Source organism: Myotis myotis, unplaced genomic scaffold (genome assembly GCF_014108235.1).
Source record: "Myotis myotis isolate mMyoMyo1 unplaced genomic scaffold, mMyoMyo1.p scaffold_m19_p_2, whole genome shotgun sequence".
Classification (NCBI taxonomy): domain Eukaryota; kingdom Metazoa; phylum Chordata; class Mammalia; order Chiroptera; family Vespertilionidae; genus Myotis; species Myotis myotis.
Window position 1 is genome coordinate 82,606,855 of NW_023416324.1, and position 12,634 is coordinate 82,619,488.

A 12,634-nucleotide genomic window follows, 5' to 3' on the forward strand; every position below is an offset into this window, starting at 1 on the left:
ATTTGACAAAGGAGACAAGACAGTGGAGTCAAGACAGTTTCTTCAATAAATGGTGTTGGGAAAAATTGGACAGAGACATGAAAAAATGAAACTAGAAACACCAGTCAGAAAGGATATATGCACCCCTATGTTCACAGCAGCACAATTCACCATAGCTAAGATTTGGAAACAGCCTAAGTGCCCATCAGCAGATGAGTGGATTAAAAAACTGTGGTACATCTACACAATGGAATTATGCTGTGGTAAAAAAGAAGGAATTCTTACCATTTGCAACAGCAAGGATGGAACTGGAGAGCATTATGCTAAGTAAAATAAGCCAGTCAGAGAATGATAAATATCACATGATCTCACTCATTTGTGGAATATAATGAACAACATAAACTGATGAATAAAAATAGATCCAGTGACACAGTAGCATTGATCAGACCATCACAACTCAGAGGGAAGATGGGGGGGTGGGGGTAAGGGGGAGAGATCAACCAAAGGACTTGTATGCATGCATATAAGCCTAACCAATGGACACAGACACCAGGGGGGTGAGGGCATGAGTGGGGGAGGGGGGAGGGGAGCAATGGGGGGGATAAAGACACATATGTAATACCTTAATCAATAAAAAAAAGCAATGAAAAATTCTATGTATTTTGTGCTTGTTTTTCAAATCTCATAGAACTTTATAATAGAGTGAATTTTATAGTATATAAATTGTATTTCAATAAACCTCACTTAATGACAAGAAGAAAGCATGTCAACAAATTTTCATTATAACCTGTCTCTGCTGTAATTTAAAAAACAAAACAAAACAAAACAAAAAACTAAACGAGAAGATTGGAATACTGAAGAGAAAATGGGGTAGTGCTGGTTTCCAGAACACTTCAGGAGACAAGAGCCTCTGGCTGCCTGGAGTCATTTTCTCAGGGAATTTAGGTCAGAGTCAGAAAAGGCGCTTGGCTGACTGGTTACCAGGGGAGAAGGTGGGCAGACTCAGACACCACCACCAGGAAGGCCACTCTGGTGAGCAGCTTGTAGACTCTAACAATGGAATGCCCAACCATCATGAAAATCACCCCATGGGAGAAAATAGCTTGGCATGATTTTCAACCAGCAGGGGCATGATTAGCTTTGGCAAGCTTCAATTTGGTTGGAAAAATTAATTATCGGAATACATTAGTAATGGATAAGTAAGGTGTTACTATAGTTTATTTTTTTAATTATGGAAAGATTTAAACATCTATAAAAATAGGAGTTATTGTTCTATCACCTAGCTTCAATAATTATCAAGAAAAGTTTTTTTTCCCTAAGAACTTATATGCATACGTTTTCCCAAAGAACATGTACACATAGCCCATGGACAGACAATAGTGCTGGGAAGGCCTGGGGAGGGGGTGTGTGGAGTGGGATGAAGTAGGCCAATGGGGGAAAAAGGGGACATCTGTAATACTTTCAACAATAAGGTTAAATTTTAAAAAAAGCAGTTTCCTCAGATCCATTTGAGGCTTTAAGATATTGTCATAGATGATATTGTTAAACTTGCACATCTTGAAAACTGTGAAGATTAAAGTACTCAGTACTGTCTAACTTTACTAAAAGCTCCTTACATGTTGCATGAAGTTACTACGTTATCATTTTGAGCTTAATATATGTCTTTAGTTATTTCTCCCAAAGATGTTTGATTCCACTGTTGCTTTATAATATTTTAATTAGGAGACATTAATTTAATCTAGAAAATTTTCTTCTTCTGTTAATTTTAAATGTTAGCAAACATTCCCATTTATGGTCAAAGAATTCTGAATAACTCCTGAATAAATTGTCATATTTTTTCCTCAGACATGAAGGTAGGATTTTATTTTGTTTTTTTTAAATTACATTTAAAAAAATATTTTATTGATATTTTAAATGTGTTTTTTTGTTTGTTTGTTTGTTTGTTTTTTGTTTTTTTACTTTTTTAGAGAGAGGAAGGGAGAGGGAGATAAACAACAATTGGCTGCCTCCTGCATTCCTCACACTGGAGATTGAGCCCACAACCTGGGCATGTGCCCAGACCTGGAATTGAACTGTAACCTCCTGGTTCAAAGGTCAACACTCAACCACTGAGCAACACCAGCCAGGCCTAACTGGTGACTTCTTGGTTCATGAGACCATGCTCAAGCAACAGAGCCACACTGGGGGCTTTTTTCTTGATTTTTAGAGAGAGAAAAGGAGAGGGAGAGAGAGAGGCCAAAACATCAGTGTGAGTGCCAAGCATTGATCAGGTGCTTCCTGAATGTCCCCTATGGGGGATGGAGCCACAACCCAGGAAATGTGCCCCGGGAATGGAACTGGCAACCTTTTAGTGGTTGGGACAATGACCTACCAGCTGAGCCACACTGGCAAGGGCAGACATGAAGGTAAGATTTTAAAAGTCATTAAGAATTTAAAGGATCTCTTAACCTTTGAGATAGCATGGAGGGACCAGGAAAGCATTATGCTAAACAAAATAAGCCAGTCAGACGAGTATAACATTATCTCACTCATACGTGGAATCTAAAGAACAAAATAAACTGATGAACAAAATAGATCCACAGACATAGAAGCATGAAACAGACTGTCAAATCTCAGAGGGAAGGCAGAGGTGAGGGGGTAGGATGGAGAGAGATTAACCAAAGAACTTATATGCATACTAGAGGCCCAGTGCACTCACAAGAGGGGGGTTCCCTTAGCATGGTCTGTGCCCTCTAGCAGTCCAGGAGCCCTCTGGGGATGTCCAACTGATGGTGGGCCTAAGCTGGCAGCTGGACATCCTTAGCGCTGCCGCTGAGGCGGGAAAGGCTCCCGCCACCACTGCTGTGCTCGCCAGCCTTGAGCAGACCTCTGGCTAAGTGGCGCTCCCCCTGTGGGAGCACACTGACCACCAGGGAGCAGCTCCTGCTTTGAGTGGCTGCCCCCTGGTGGTCACTGTGCGTCATAGTGACCAGTTGTTCTGCCATTGGGCGGAAACCGGCTCTCCCACATTCCCTGAGGGGTCCCCAATTGTGAGAGGGCGCAGGCAGGCCAAAGGACCCCACTGGTGCATGATTGGGCTGGGGAGGGATGCGGAAGGTTGGCCAGCCAGGGAGGGACTACAGGAAGGCTCCAGCAGCAAGCTAATCTACCGGTCAGAGCATCTGCCCCCTGGTGGTCAGTGCACGTCATAATGAGTGGTTGAGTGGCCTTAACATATCATTAGCATATTATGCTTTAATTGGTTGAAAGGCCGACTGACCGGACACTTACATATTAGACTTTTATTATATAGGATATGCACCATCCATGGAAACAGACAATAGTGTGGTGAAGGCCTGGGCGGGGGGGGGGGGGGGGGGAGGGGGGAGGAGGGAGGCTAGAAGGGGTAAATGGGGGGGGGGGGTACATCTGTATTACTTTCAACAATAAAGATAAATTGTTTAAAAAAGAATTTAGGGAGAAACCAAGATGGCGGCATAGGTAAACACCGGAGATTGCTGCCTCGCACAACCACTTCAAAAATACAACTAAAAGACAGAACGGACATCACCCAGAACCACAGGAAGGCTGGATGAGGGGAAATTCTACAACTAGAAGGAAAGAGAAAAGCATACCGAGACTCAGAGGAGGTGCAGTGCGGAAAATACAAAGGTGGGGAGGTGAGTGCGGAGTGGGCTGGCGGCTGAGGGCGCGGTTGTCTGTTTCAATCAGGAGGGAGTCTCAGGCTCTGAGCTCCAATTCGGGGCGAGTCTCTGGGGATCCAGACTCAAACGGGAGAAGCGGGACTGTCTGGCATCAGTCGGAACTTGAGGGCAGCTTTCTCTCCGAGGGGCTTGCAGTGCATGCTGGGACACTGAGAGGCAGAGCCTCTGGGGACAGGACTGAGAGCAGCCATAACTGCTTGCTCCGCCCACCCTGTTGATTCCCTGGGACCCGCCCCGCCCAAGCCTTGCACGGAGGCATTTGCTGGTTAGCCTCAGGCAGAAGCTAGATTAGCGCCACCCTAGAGAGCCAAGACAGAAGTTCTCCCACTGCAGACACAGCTGATTCTCAAAGCCAATTGGCCTGGAGGTCAAATCCCTACCAGTGTTACCTACAACAATCAGGCTTGGCTACAACAAGACTGTGCACAAAGACCACAAGGGGGTGCACCAAGAGTGTCTACCTCAGGTAATTGGGACACTTAGCACAGAAAGCCACTCTATTGACACAGCGAAGCATAAAAAATGCCTAGACAAAGAAACAGGACACAAATGACAGAACTGGAGGAAAGCAGGCTGCTGGATATAGAATTCAAAACCACACTTTTGAGGTCTTTCAAGAGTCTCCTAGAGACTGCCGATAAACTTAATGAGATGTACAAGAAAACTAATGAGACCCTCGATGTTGTGATAAAGGACCAACTAGAAATTAAGCATACACTGACTGAAATAAAAAATATTATAGACTCCCAACAGCAGACCAGAGGATCACAAGATTCAAGTCAAAGATTTGAATTACGAAGAAGCAAAAAACACCCAACCGGAAAAGCAAAATGAAAAAAGAATCCAAAAATATGAAGATAGTGTAAGGAGCCTCTGGGACAGATTCAAGTGTACCAACATCAGAATTATAGGGGTGCCAGAAGATGAGAGAGAGCAAGATATTGAAAACCTATTTGAAGAAATAATGACAGAAAACTTCCCCCACCTGGTGAAAGAAATGGACTTACAGGTCCAAGAAGCGCGGAGAACCCCAAACAAAAGGAATCCAAAGAGGACCACACCAAGACACATCATAATTAAAATGCCAAGAGCAAAAGACAAAGAGAGAATCTTCAAAGCAGCAAGAGAAAGAAACTCAGTTACCTACAAGGGAATACCCATACGACTGTCAGCTGATTTCTCAACAGAAACTTTGCAGGCCAAAAGGGGGTGGCAAGAAATATTCAAAGTGATGAATACCAAGAACCTACAACCAAGATTACTTTATCCAGCAAAACTATCATTCAGAATTGAAGGTCAGATAAAGAGCTTCACAGATAAGGAAAAGCTAAAGGAGTTCATCACCACCAAACCAGGATTATATGAAATGCTGAAAGGTATCCTTTAAGAAGAGGAAGAAGAAGAAAAAGGTAAAGATACAAATTATGAACAACAAATACGCATCTATCAACAAGTGAATCTAAGAATCAAGTGAATAAATAATCTGATGAACAGAATGAACTGGTGATCATAATAGAATCAGGGACATAGAAAGGGAGTGGACTGACTATTCTTGGGGGGAGGGGCGGAAAGGGGTGTAGTGGATGGGGGAAGAGACTGGACAAAAATCATGCACCTATGGATGAGGACAGTGGGTGGGGAGTGAGGGCGGAGGGTGGGGTGGGAACTGGGAGGAGGGGAGTTATGGGGGGAAAAAGAGGAACAAATGTAGTAATCTGAACAATAAAGATTTAATTTAAAAAAAAAAATTAAAAAAAAAAGAATTTAGGGCCAGCTGGTTGGGCTCAGTGAATTGAATGTGGGCCCACGGACCGAAGAGTCATGGGTTCAATTCTGGTCAAGGGCATGTACCTTGGTTGCAGACTCCATCCCTAGCCCCAGTCAGGGCTGTGCTAGAGGCAACCAATCGATGTGTCGCTCTCTCTCTCCCTTCCATTCTCTTTAAATATCAATGGAGAAATAACCAGAAGAAAAATAATTTAAAAGATCCTAAAGCCCAGCTGGTGTGGCTCAGTGGTTGAACATGGAGCTATGAATCAGGAGGTCATGGTTTGATTCCAGTCAGGGCACATGCCCAGGTTGCAGGCTTGATCCCCAGTGGGAACCAAGCAAGAGGTAGCCGATCAATGATTTTCTCTCATCATTGATGTTTCTATCTCTCCCTCTCCCCTTTTCTCTGAAATCTATATATATATATATATATATATATATATATATATATATATATATATATATATATTTATTTTAAAGAACCTAAAGATTTAAAAACCAATCAACAAAGCCCTGGTTGGTGTGCTCAGTGGTTACAGTGTCAGCCTGTGCATCAAAGGGGGTTATAGGTTTAATTCCCAGTCAAGGGCACATACCTGGGTTGTAGGTTCATCCCCAGCCCCAAGCAGGGCATGTGCAGGAGGCAACTAATGGATTTGTTTCTCTCACATTGATGTCTCTCTCTCCCTCTCTTCTGTCTTGCCTGCCCCCCTTCCACTCTCTCTAAAAAAAAAAAAAAAAAAAAAAAAAAAATCAATGGCCCAGCTGGCGTGGCTCTGGTTGAGCATCGATCTATGAACTAGGTCACAGTTCGATTTCCGATCGGGGAACATGCCGGGTTGCAGGCTCAATCTCCAGTGTGGGGCATGCAGGAGGTGATTATCTCTCATCATTGATGCTTCTGTCTCTCTCTCCCTCTCCCTTCCTCTCTGAAATTATTAAAAATATATTTTTTAAAAATGAGAAAACTGATAACCACTTTAAAAAATCAATGGAAAAAATATCCTTTGGTGAGAATAAAAAATAACAGATAATCAACAGAAGTATGGATGAAAAATGGGTTCTAGGAAAGGAGCCTCACAGGGTGATCTGATCATCATAAATTTTTACTACGCATGTCATGGTGGGTAGTCACACTGCAGACATATAACTTTTTAGTTAAGAGGTTTATCTCTGCCTTAAACAAGACCTGTCCATTGTTTTTGTGCATCTAGGTTAACACACCTTTGAAATAAGCATAATCACCCTCAAGAAAGCATATAATCTTGTTCATGTAATCTTCCTTAGTTACCTCTTTAATTTCAATACATAAAAGAAACTGCAGCCCTGGCCAGGTGGCTCAGTCGGTTGGAGTGTCATCCCATACACCAAAAGGTTGCAGGTTTGATCCTTGAGGGGTGCATACAGGAGGCAACCAGACAATTTTTCTCTCTCACATGGAAGTTTCTATATCTCTCTTCCTTCCCCTCTCTAAAAAAAAAAAAAAAAAAAAAAAAAAATCAATTTAAACATATCCTGGGGTGAAGTTTTAAAAAAAAGACACTTCAGGCCCTGGCTGGATAGCTCAGTTGGTTAGAGCATCATCCCCATATACCAAGGTTGAGGGTTCAAATCCCCAGTCAGGGTACATATAAGAATCAACCAGTGAATGTATAAATAAGTGAAGCAACAAATCAATGCTTCTCTCTTGCTTCCCCTCTCCCCCTCTGTGTCTAGAATCAATAAATAAAAAGAAGAAAAAGAAACTGCAAATCTCATTCTCCAGAGAATTTGAGAACTTGCTTTCTGGCAATGTCATCAGTTTGGGCTCCAATAAATTCTTATAAAAATTCACTACAGGTTTGGATGCTCTTACAAGGCAGAGGCAGCAACATAAACCAGTTGACTATGCTGCTATCAGTGTAACTCTTCTACATGAGGGTCTAAGGATGGGTCATCTGCTGAGTAGCTGTGCAATGAAGACAAGTCTTCATTCTACTCTGAACATGAGTTTGAATTTGTTGCGTTGTCAGAGAATATTAAGGAATTTTTAATTGTAGGATTGACAACATTAGGACTTGTATTATCTGGTTAAAATGTTACTATTTTTCATCTAAGTTTCTTTACTCAAATGTTTTTATTATTAAGTAATAATAATTACTTTCACCAGAGCACTCAACTCAAAGTAAAAAAATAGAAAAAAGATTTACTTGCTCATGTTTCAACATTTCCAAAAAATCACTAGCTTCTAGATCCTTTGCCTAGGCCTGTGGTCGGCAAACCGCGGCTCACGAGCTACATGCGGCTCTTTGGCCCCTTGAGTGTGGCTCTTCCACAAAATACCACATGCGGGCACGCACGCACAGTGTGATTGAAACTTCGTGGCCCATGTGCAGAAGTCGGTATTTTGTGGAAGAGCCACACTCAAGGGGCCAAAGAGCCGCATGTGGCTCGCGAGCCATGGTTTGCCAAGCCGCAGTTGGCCGACCACTGGCCTAGGCAATGCAATCAGCAAGTATTTTGTAACGATAGCTTAAGTTCTCATGTGAATTATGTTTAATGACATACATGTATTATATATACACACATACATGTATACACACACTCAAGAATTGTATAAAATTAAAAATGCTCTGTGTATTTTTGAATTTCAAATCTTTTATCATACTAATTATTACTGAAAATCTAATGTATAGCTGACATAATGAACCAGTGAGAAAATTTTGGTCTGCCAGGTTACAAAATCCATTCTACTACCAGTTTTATTAGTCAACATTTCACACGTTGTTGTTTTTTTAAATAAATGTGGTAATTGTTTTGCCAAATTTCCTGTTAATTTACAAGATGGTCTGCAAATCTCTCAGTAAATGTATAAGCAAAGTAGAGAATGAAAACAAAATGTTCGCATCTTTTCTGGTCAGTGCCACCAGAAATTTATTTCCAAGATCAGAAATGCTCAGATCATAAGGCTGTTTTAAAGAGGCTACCACAAAATATTGTCTGAGTGCCAACATATACCTGCTTTCCGGGGGGAGTGGGAGTGAGCAGTGGTCCTACCTTCCACAGGCTCACAGCCCTGTTCAAGTGTAAAAGGAGGTTCCCAGAAGAACAGGGAAAGGCCACAGGGCAATGAGAACTCAGGTTATCCCCTTCAGAAACCCCCAGGGTGAAAACTGCCCTGGCTGAAACTACCAATTATTCTGCCTTGATTGTATCTTCAGGGGGAGAAGACAAGCTTCAGGGGAGGAAATAAACTCATTCATCAAACAGGCTTTCTGGAGGTGGTACAGGCTCCCAAACACTGGCATTAGTCTAATGCAGCGGTTCTCAACCTGTGAGTAGCGACCGGTTTGGTGGTCCAACGACCCTTTCACAGGGGTCGCCTAAGGTCATCGGAAAACACATATATAATTACATATAGTTTTTGTGATTAATCACTATGCTTTAATTATGCTCAATTTGTAACAATGAAAATACATCCTGCATATCAGATATTTACATTAGGATTCATAACAGTAGCAAAATTACAGTTATGAAGTAGCAACGAAAATAATTTTATGGTTGGGGGTCACCACAACATGAGGAACTGTTTTAAAGGGTCGCGGCATTAGGAAGGTTGAGAACCACTGGAATGGCAGTCCCCAGTGTAACCAGGCTTTCTTGTGAAACCTGAAACTCACCTATGGAAGTAGGAAAAAAGAAAAATGTATGTTCCCTGTGGGAAAAAGGGGGCAACCTACTAATTCTGAAAAATATAATAAATGGAAGGTTATATCAGGAATGCAAGAGAAAAATATTTCACGCAAAAAAATGAAAGCTCATGAGAAATATACTGCAAAGGAACTCCCAAAACTTACACAGGCGTTCAAGAAATACTTTGAACACCCACGAGCTAAACTTATGAAACGCACCAGTCCCAGGCTGTCAACACCGGCAGGCTCCTTCCCCGCCCTCCTCTACCACGTGCTCCCGACAAGGTCACTGGCGACCTCCGCCAGGTCAAACCTCGATGAAGTCCAGTCTCTGACCCATTTGCTCACCTCTCCTCCTGCTTCTCCTGGCTCCCGGGGACGCCCTCGCCTGGTTTCCCACCAAACTCTCTGAGGCCCCTCCTCCCCGGGCTCCAGACAGACGGCTCCCACCCACAGGGCCAAGCTCCGAACTGTCCCCGGACCTTCAACCCGCACAGCCTAGGGCATCACCCTCCTCGGCCGGCTTCTGCCCCCCTCACACCCCGCGGCCAGGCTGGTCACTGTCCTGACATCTGCACCTTACACTCTGCCCGATCCCACCCGCCTCCCAGGCCCACGGCCACCGCGCTGCCCCAGGCCCCCACCCTCTGCCACCCGGACGCTGCGGTGACCAGGGTGACTGCTCGGAGGGGGCGCTCCGCTCCGCGCAGGGGCTCCCGGGCCCCCCTCGAGCGGCCCACCAGCCCACCTGCTCGGGCCGCGTTACTTTGCAGCCTGGCTTCCTGCCCCCGCCCTGGTCTCGCGTGCAGCCGCCGCCCCGGTGCGGGGCCAGAGGACACCGGGCCGAAGAGCCTAGGCCCTCCCGCAGAGGCCGGGCCGCTCCCCTCCGCGCATCCGCCCGTCCTCCCCCGCCCAACCGCCGACGCCGGGAGCCCCGAGCGCGGGGGTGGGGCGGGGACGGGGCTGCGGCTGGGAGAGGGAGGGAAGAGACTGGCTGCGCATGCGCGCTCCGACCCGGGCCCGGGTCCGCACCGGGAGCTGCGCGCGGCCCGCGGGAGCGCGTCGTCGGCGGGACCCGGGCGGGAGCTGAGAGGCCCCGGGACCCGGCCCGCGGACACGCACCTGCAGGAGGCGGCGGCGGCGGCGCCAGGGCGCAGGCGCGGGCAGGAGGCCGCGGGGTGGGGCGGGGCCGGGCGGGGCGGAGCGACCAACTGCGCGGGCTGCCGCGGCCCCTGCCTGAGACCCACACCTGCCGGGCTTCTGAGCGGTGGCTGCCGTTCCGGGACTTGTTCATCATTAACATTCGTTTCTTTGCTTTTCTGTTTGGGTGACGGCGGAGCGAGGCAGGAGACCGCGCCGAGCCTGGTCTCTGAGAGCTTCCCAGATATGTCGTGATGTCGTGAATTACTCCCTGTTTCCCTCTTGAGCCACAGCTGGATCGCACAAATCAGGACAGAACGTTTCAGATGTTGGGGCTTTCCCCAGAACATCAGTTTTCAGTGGTGGTTCATTGGGTTCCCAGGCTAGCCCACCAAACCCGAGTGCTGGTGTCGGGGTCCTTACCCCTGCCCGTGCGAAGGAAACAATTTCAGGGCTTCGAGGACTGGTGACTCTTAAAATCCGGCATCTTTCTTTTCCTTTTAAAATATATTTTATTGATTTTTTACAGAGAGGAAGGGAGAGGGATAGAGAGTTAGAAACATCAATGACAGAAAAACATCGATCAGCTGCCTCCTGCACATCTCCTATTGGGGATGTGCCCGAAACCAAGGTACATGCCCTTGACCGGAATCGAACCTGGGACCTTTCAGTTCGCAGGCCGATGCTCTATCCACGGAGCCAAACCGGTTAGGGCTCTTTCTTTTTCTTTAATCCAGTTTACCTCCAGGACTACCTTTTCTAGAATGTATGTACTTGCTTTGGAGCATGCCAATGGATCCGAAAGAGCAGTGGTCTGAGAACTCCGGTGCAAAATAAAAAGTTACATTAACATTTGTTTTTCCCAATCAAACTTCAACCATTTCCCACAGTTTAGCTGGGAATTCAGCCCACTTTGGAGCCCCCTGGCCCCTACAGGCCCCTCAGGATAGTACAGGTTCCAAGATCATTGGAGGAGGACCTCACATCTGGCTGCCATTTCCCCCCTAACTTGTATGTGGAACTTACTTTGTGACAGACACTTCTAAGAACTTCACATGTATTAGCCAACTAAAATCCCCCCGCCACGTGGTATAACAGATTTTGTTATCTCTGCTTTACAGGTGAGGCAACTGAGGCCCAGGGAAGTCAAGTAACTGCCAGGCAGAAAATCTGTTGAATAGTATAGCTGGGATTTGAACTTAGCCCTCCACCACACATATTGCCTCTCATTCAGGTATTATTGTTGCATTGCTTTTTGTGCTTATGAATTAGCCATCAAGTGTTAATCCTTGCCTTCATCCAGACTTGGGGGGGGGGGGGGGGGGGGGTGTAGAGAAGGAAGAGGCCAGTGCCCTCATTGAAGCCTTCCATGGTCTGAAGGGCCAATATGTAGCCCTTTGTTACCACCCATAATTGAGCCACCTCTGAGACATTGCATCCTGTCAAGGTCCAGGAGTCTACCACCCCCAGCTACCCTCCATATCACCCTTCAACCCCATCCTTTCTTCCAGGCTTGGGAGAGCTGAATCTTCCTCACAAGTTTCAGGCTACATCCTCTTCTTGAAACATCAGCCACCATTCTTTCCATCTTTCAAGCAAGTCCAGCTTAATTTTTTTAGAAATGTTTAAATTAATTTCAGAAAGGAAGGGAGAGAGAAAGAAGAATAGAAACATCAATGATGAGAGAGAATCATTGATTGGCTGCCTCCTACATGCCCTCAACTAGGGATCAAGCCTGCAACCCAGGTGTGTGTCCTGACTGGGAATCAAACCCCTGACCTCCTGGTTCATGGGCCAGTGCTCAACCACTGAGCCACAGCAGCTGGGCTTCAGCTTAACTTTTTGATGTTCTTGTCCTTCCAAGACAAGAAGCTGTTCCCTCTTCCAGGAATGTTCTTTTCCCATTCACTCCATAATAACTCCTCTCTCCCTTCCAGTCTTAGCTCATTGTCACTTCCTCAAGAAAGCCTTGTCTGAAGCCAGCCTCCCCTGCCCCACTAAGTGAGGTCCTTTGTCTTTGATGAAGGTTTTTACTGTACCACAGCAGTTATCCCATCAAATTTCAAATGTATTTCTGTTTATTTGATCACATTTTCTCTCCACTATAAGCTCACTGAAGGTGACACTTTTGTTTCTATTTCTCACCATGATATTTCCAGCCCTTCAGTGCCTGATGCTCAATGTATTGGTGTAATATGTATTAAATGAATGAACAGCCTCACAGGAAAAGCATCCCAGAACTCAGGTTAATGGTTTGGCTATCTTTATTAAAATTGAGAAGCAAATTACTTTCTCCTTCTTATCTATATATATAAAGAGCCAGGGGCCGTCACATCCAAAACAACCAAACAGACGACCGAACAGGCTGAG

General features: G+C 45.5%; 1 protein-coding gene across 5 annotated transcripts in view; it reads right to left on the minus strand.

Annotated features, from left to right (window-relative positions):
- Positions 1-10,268, minus strand: part of SIRT5 (sirtuin 5) — a 41,402-nt gene extending 31,134 nt beyond the window's left edge. The window contains exons 1-2 of one of the 5 annotated variants that reach the window (XM_036350891.1): positions 9,873-10,218; positions 9,113-9,177 (exon numbers count right to left, since the gene is read on the minus strand). The gene's annotated coding sequence lies outside the window, so the exon portion shown is untranslated. Of the gene's footprint in view, positions 1-9,112; positions 9,178-9,343; positions 9,368-9,472; positions 9,647-9,872; positions 10,219-10,246 lie in introns of those variants that run through there. The other 4 variants (XM_036350892.1, XM_036350890.1, XM_036350894.1 and 1 more) reach the window with 4 other exon arrangements.
- Positions 10,269-12,634: the final 2,366 nt, after the last annotated feature.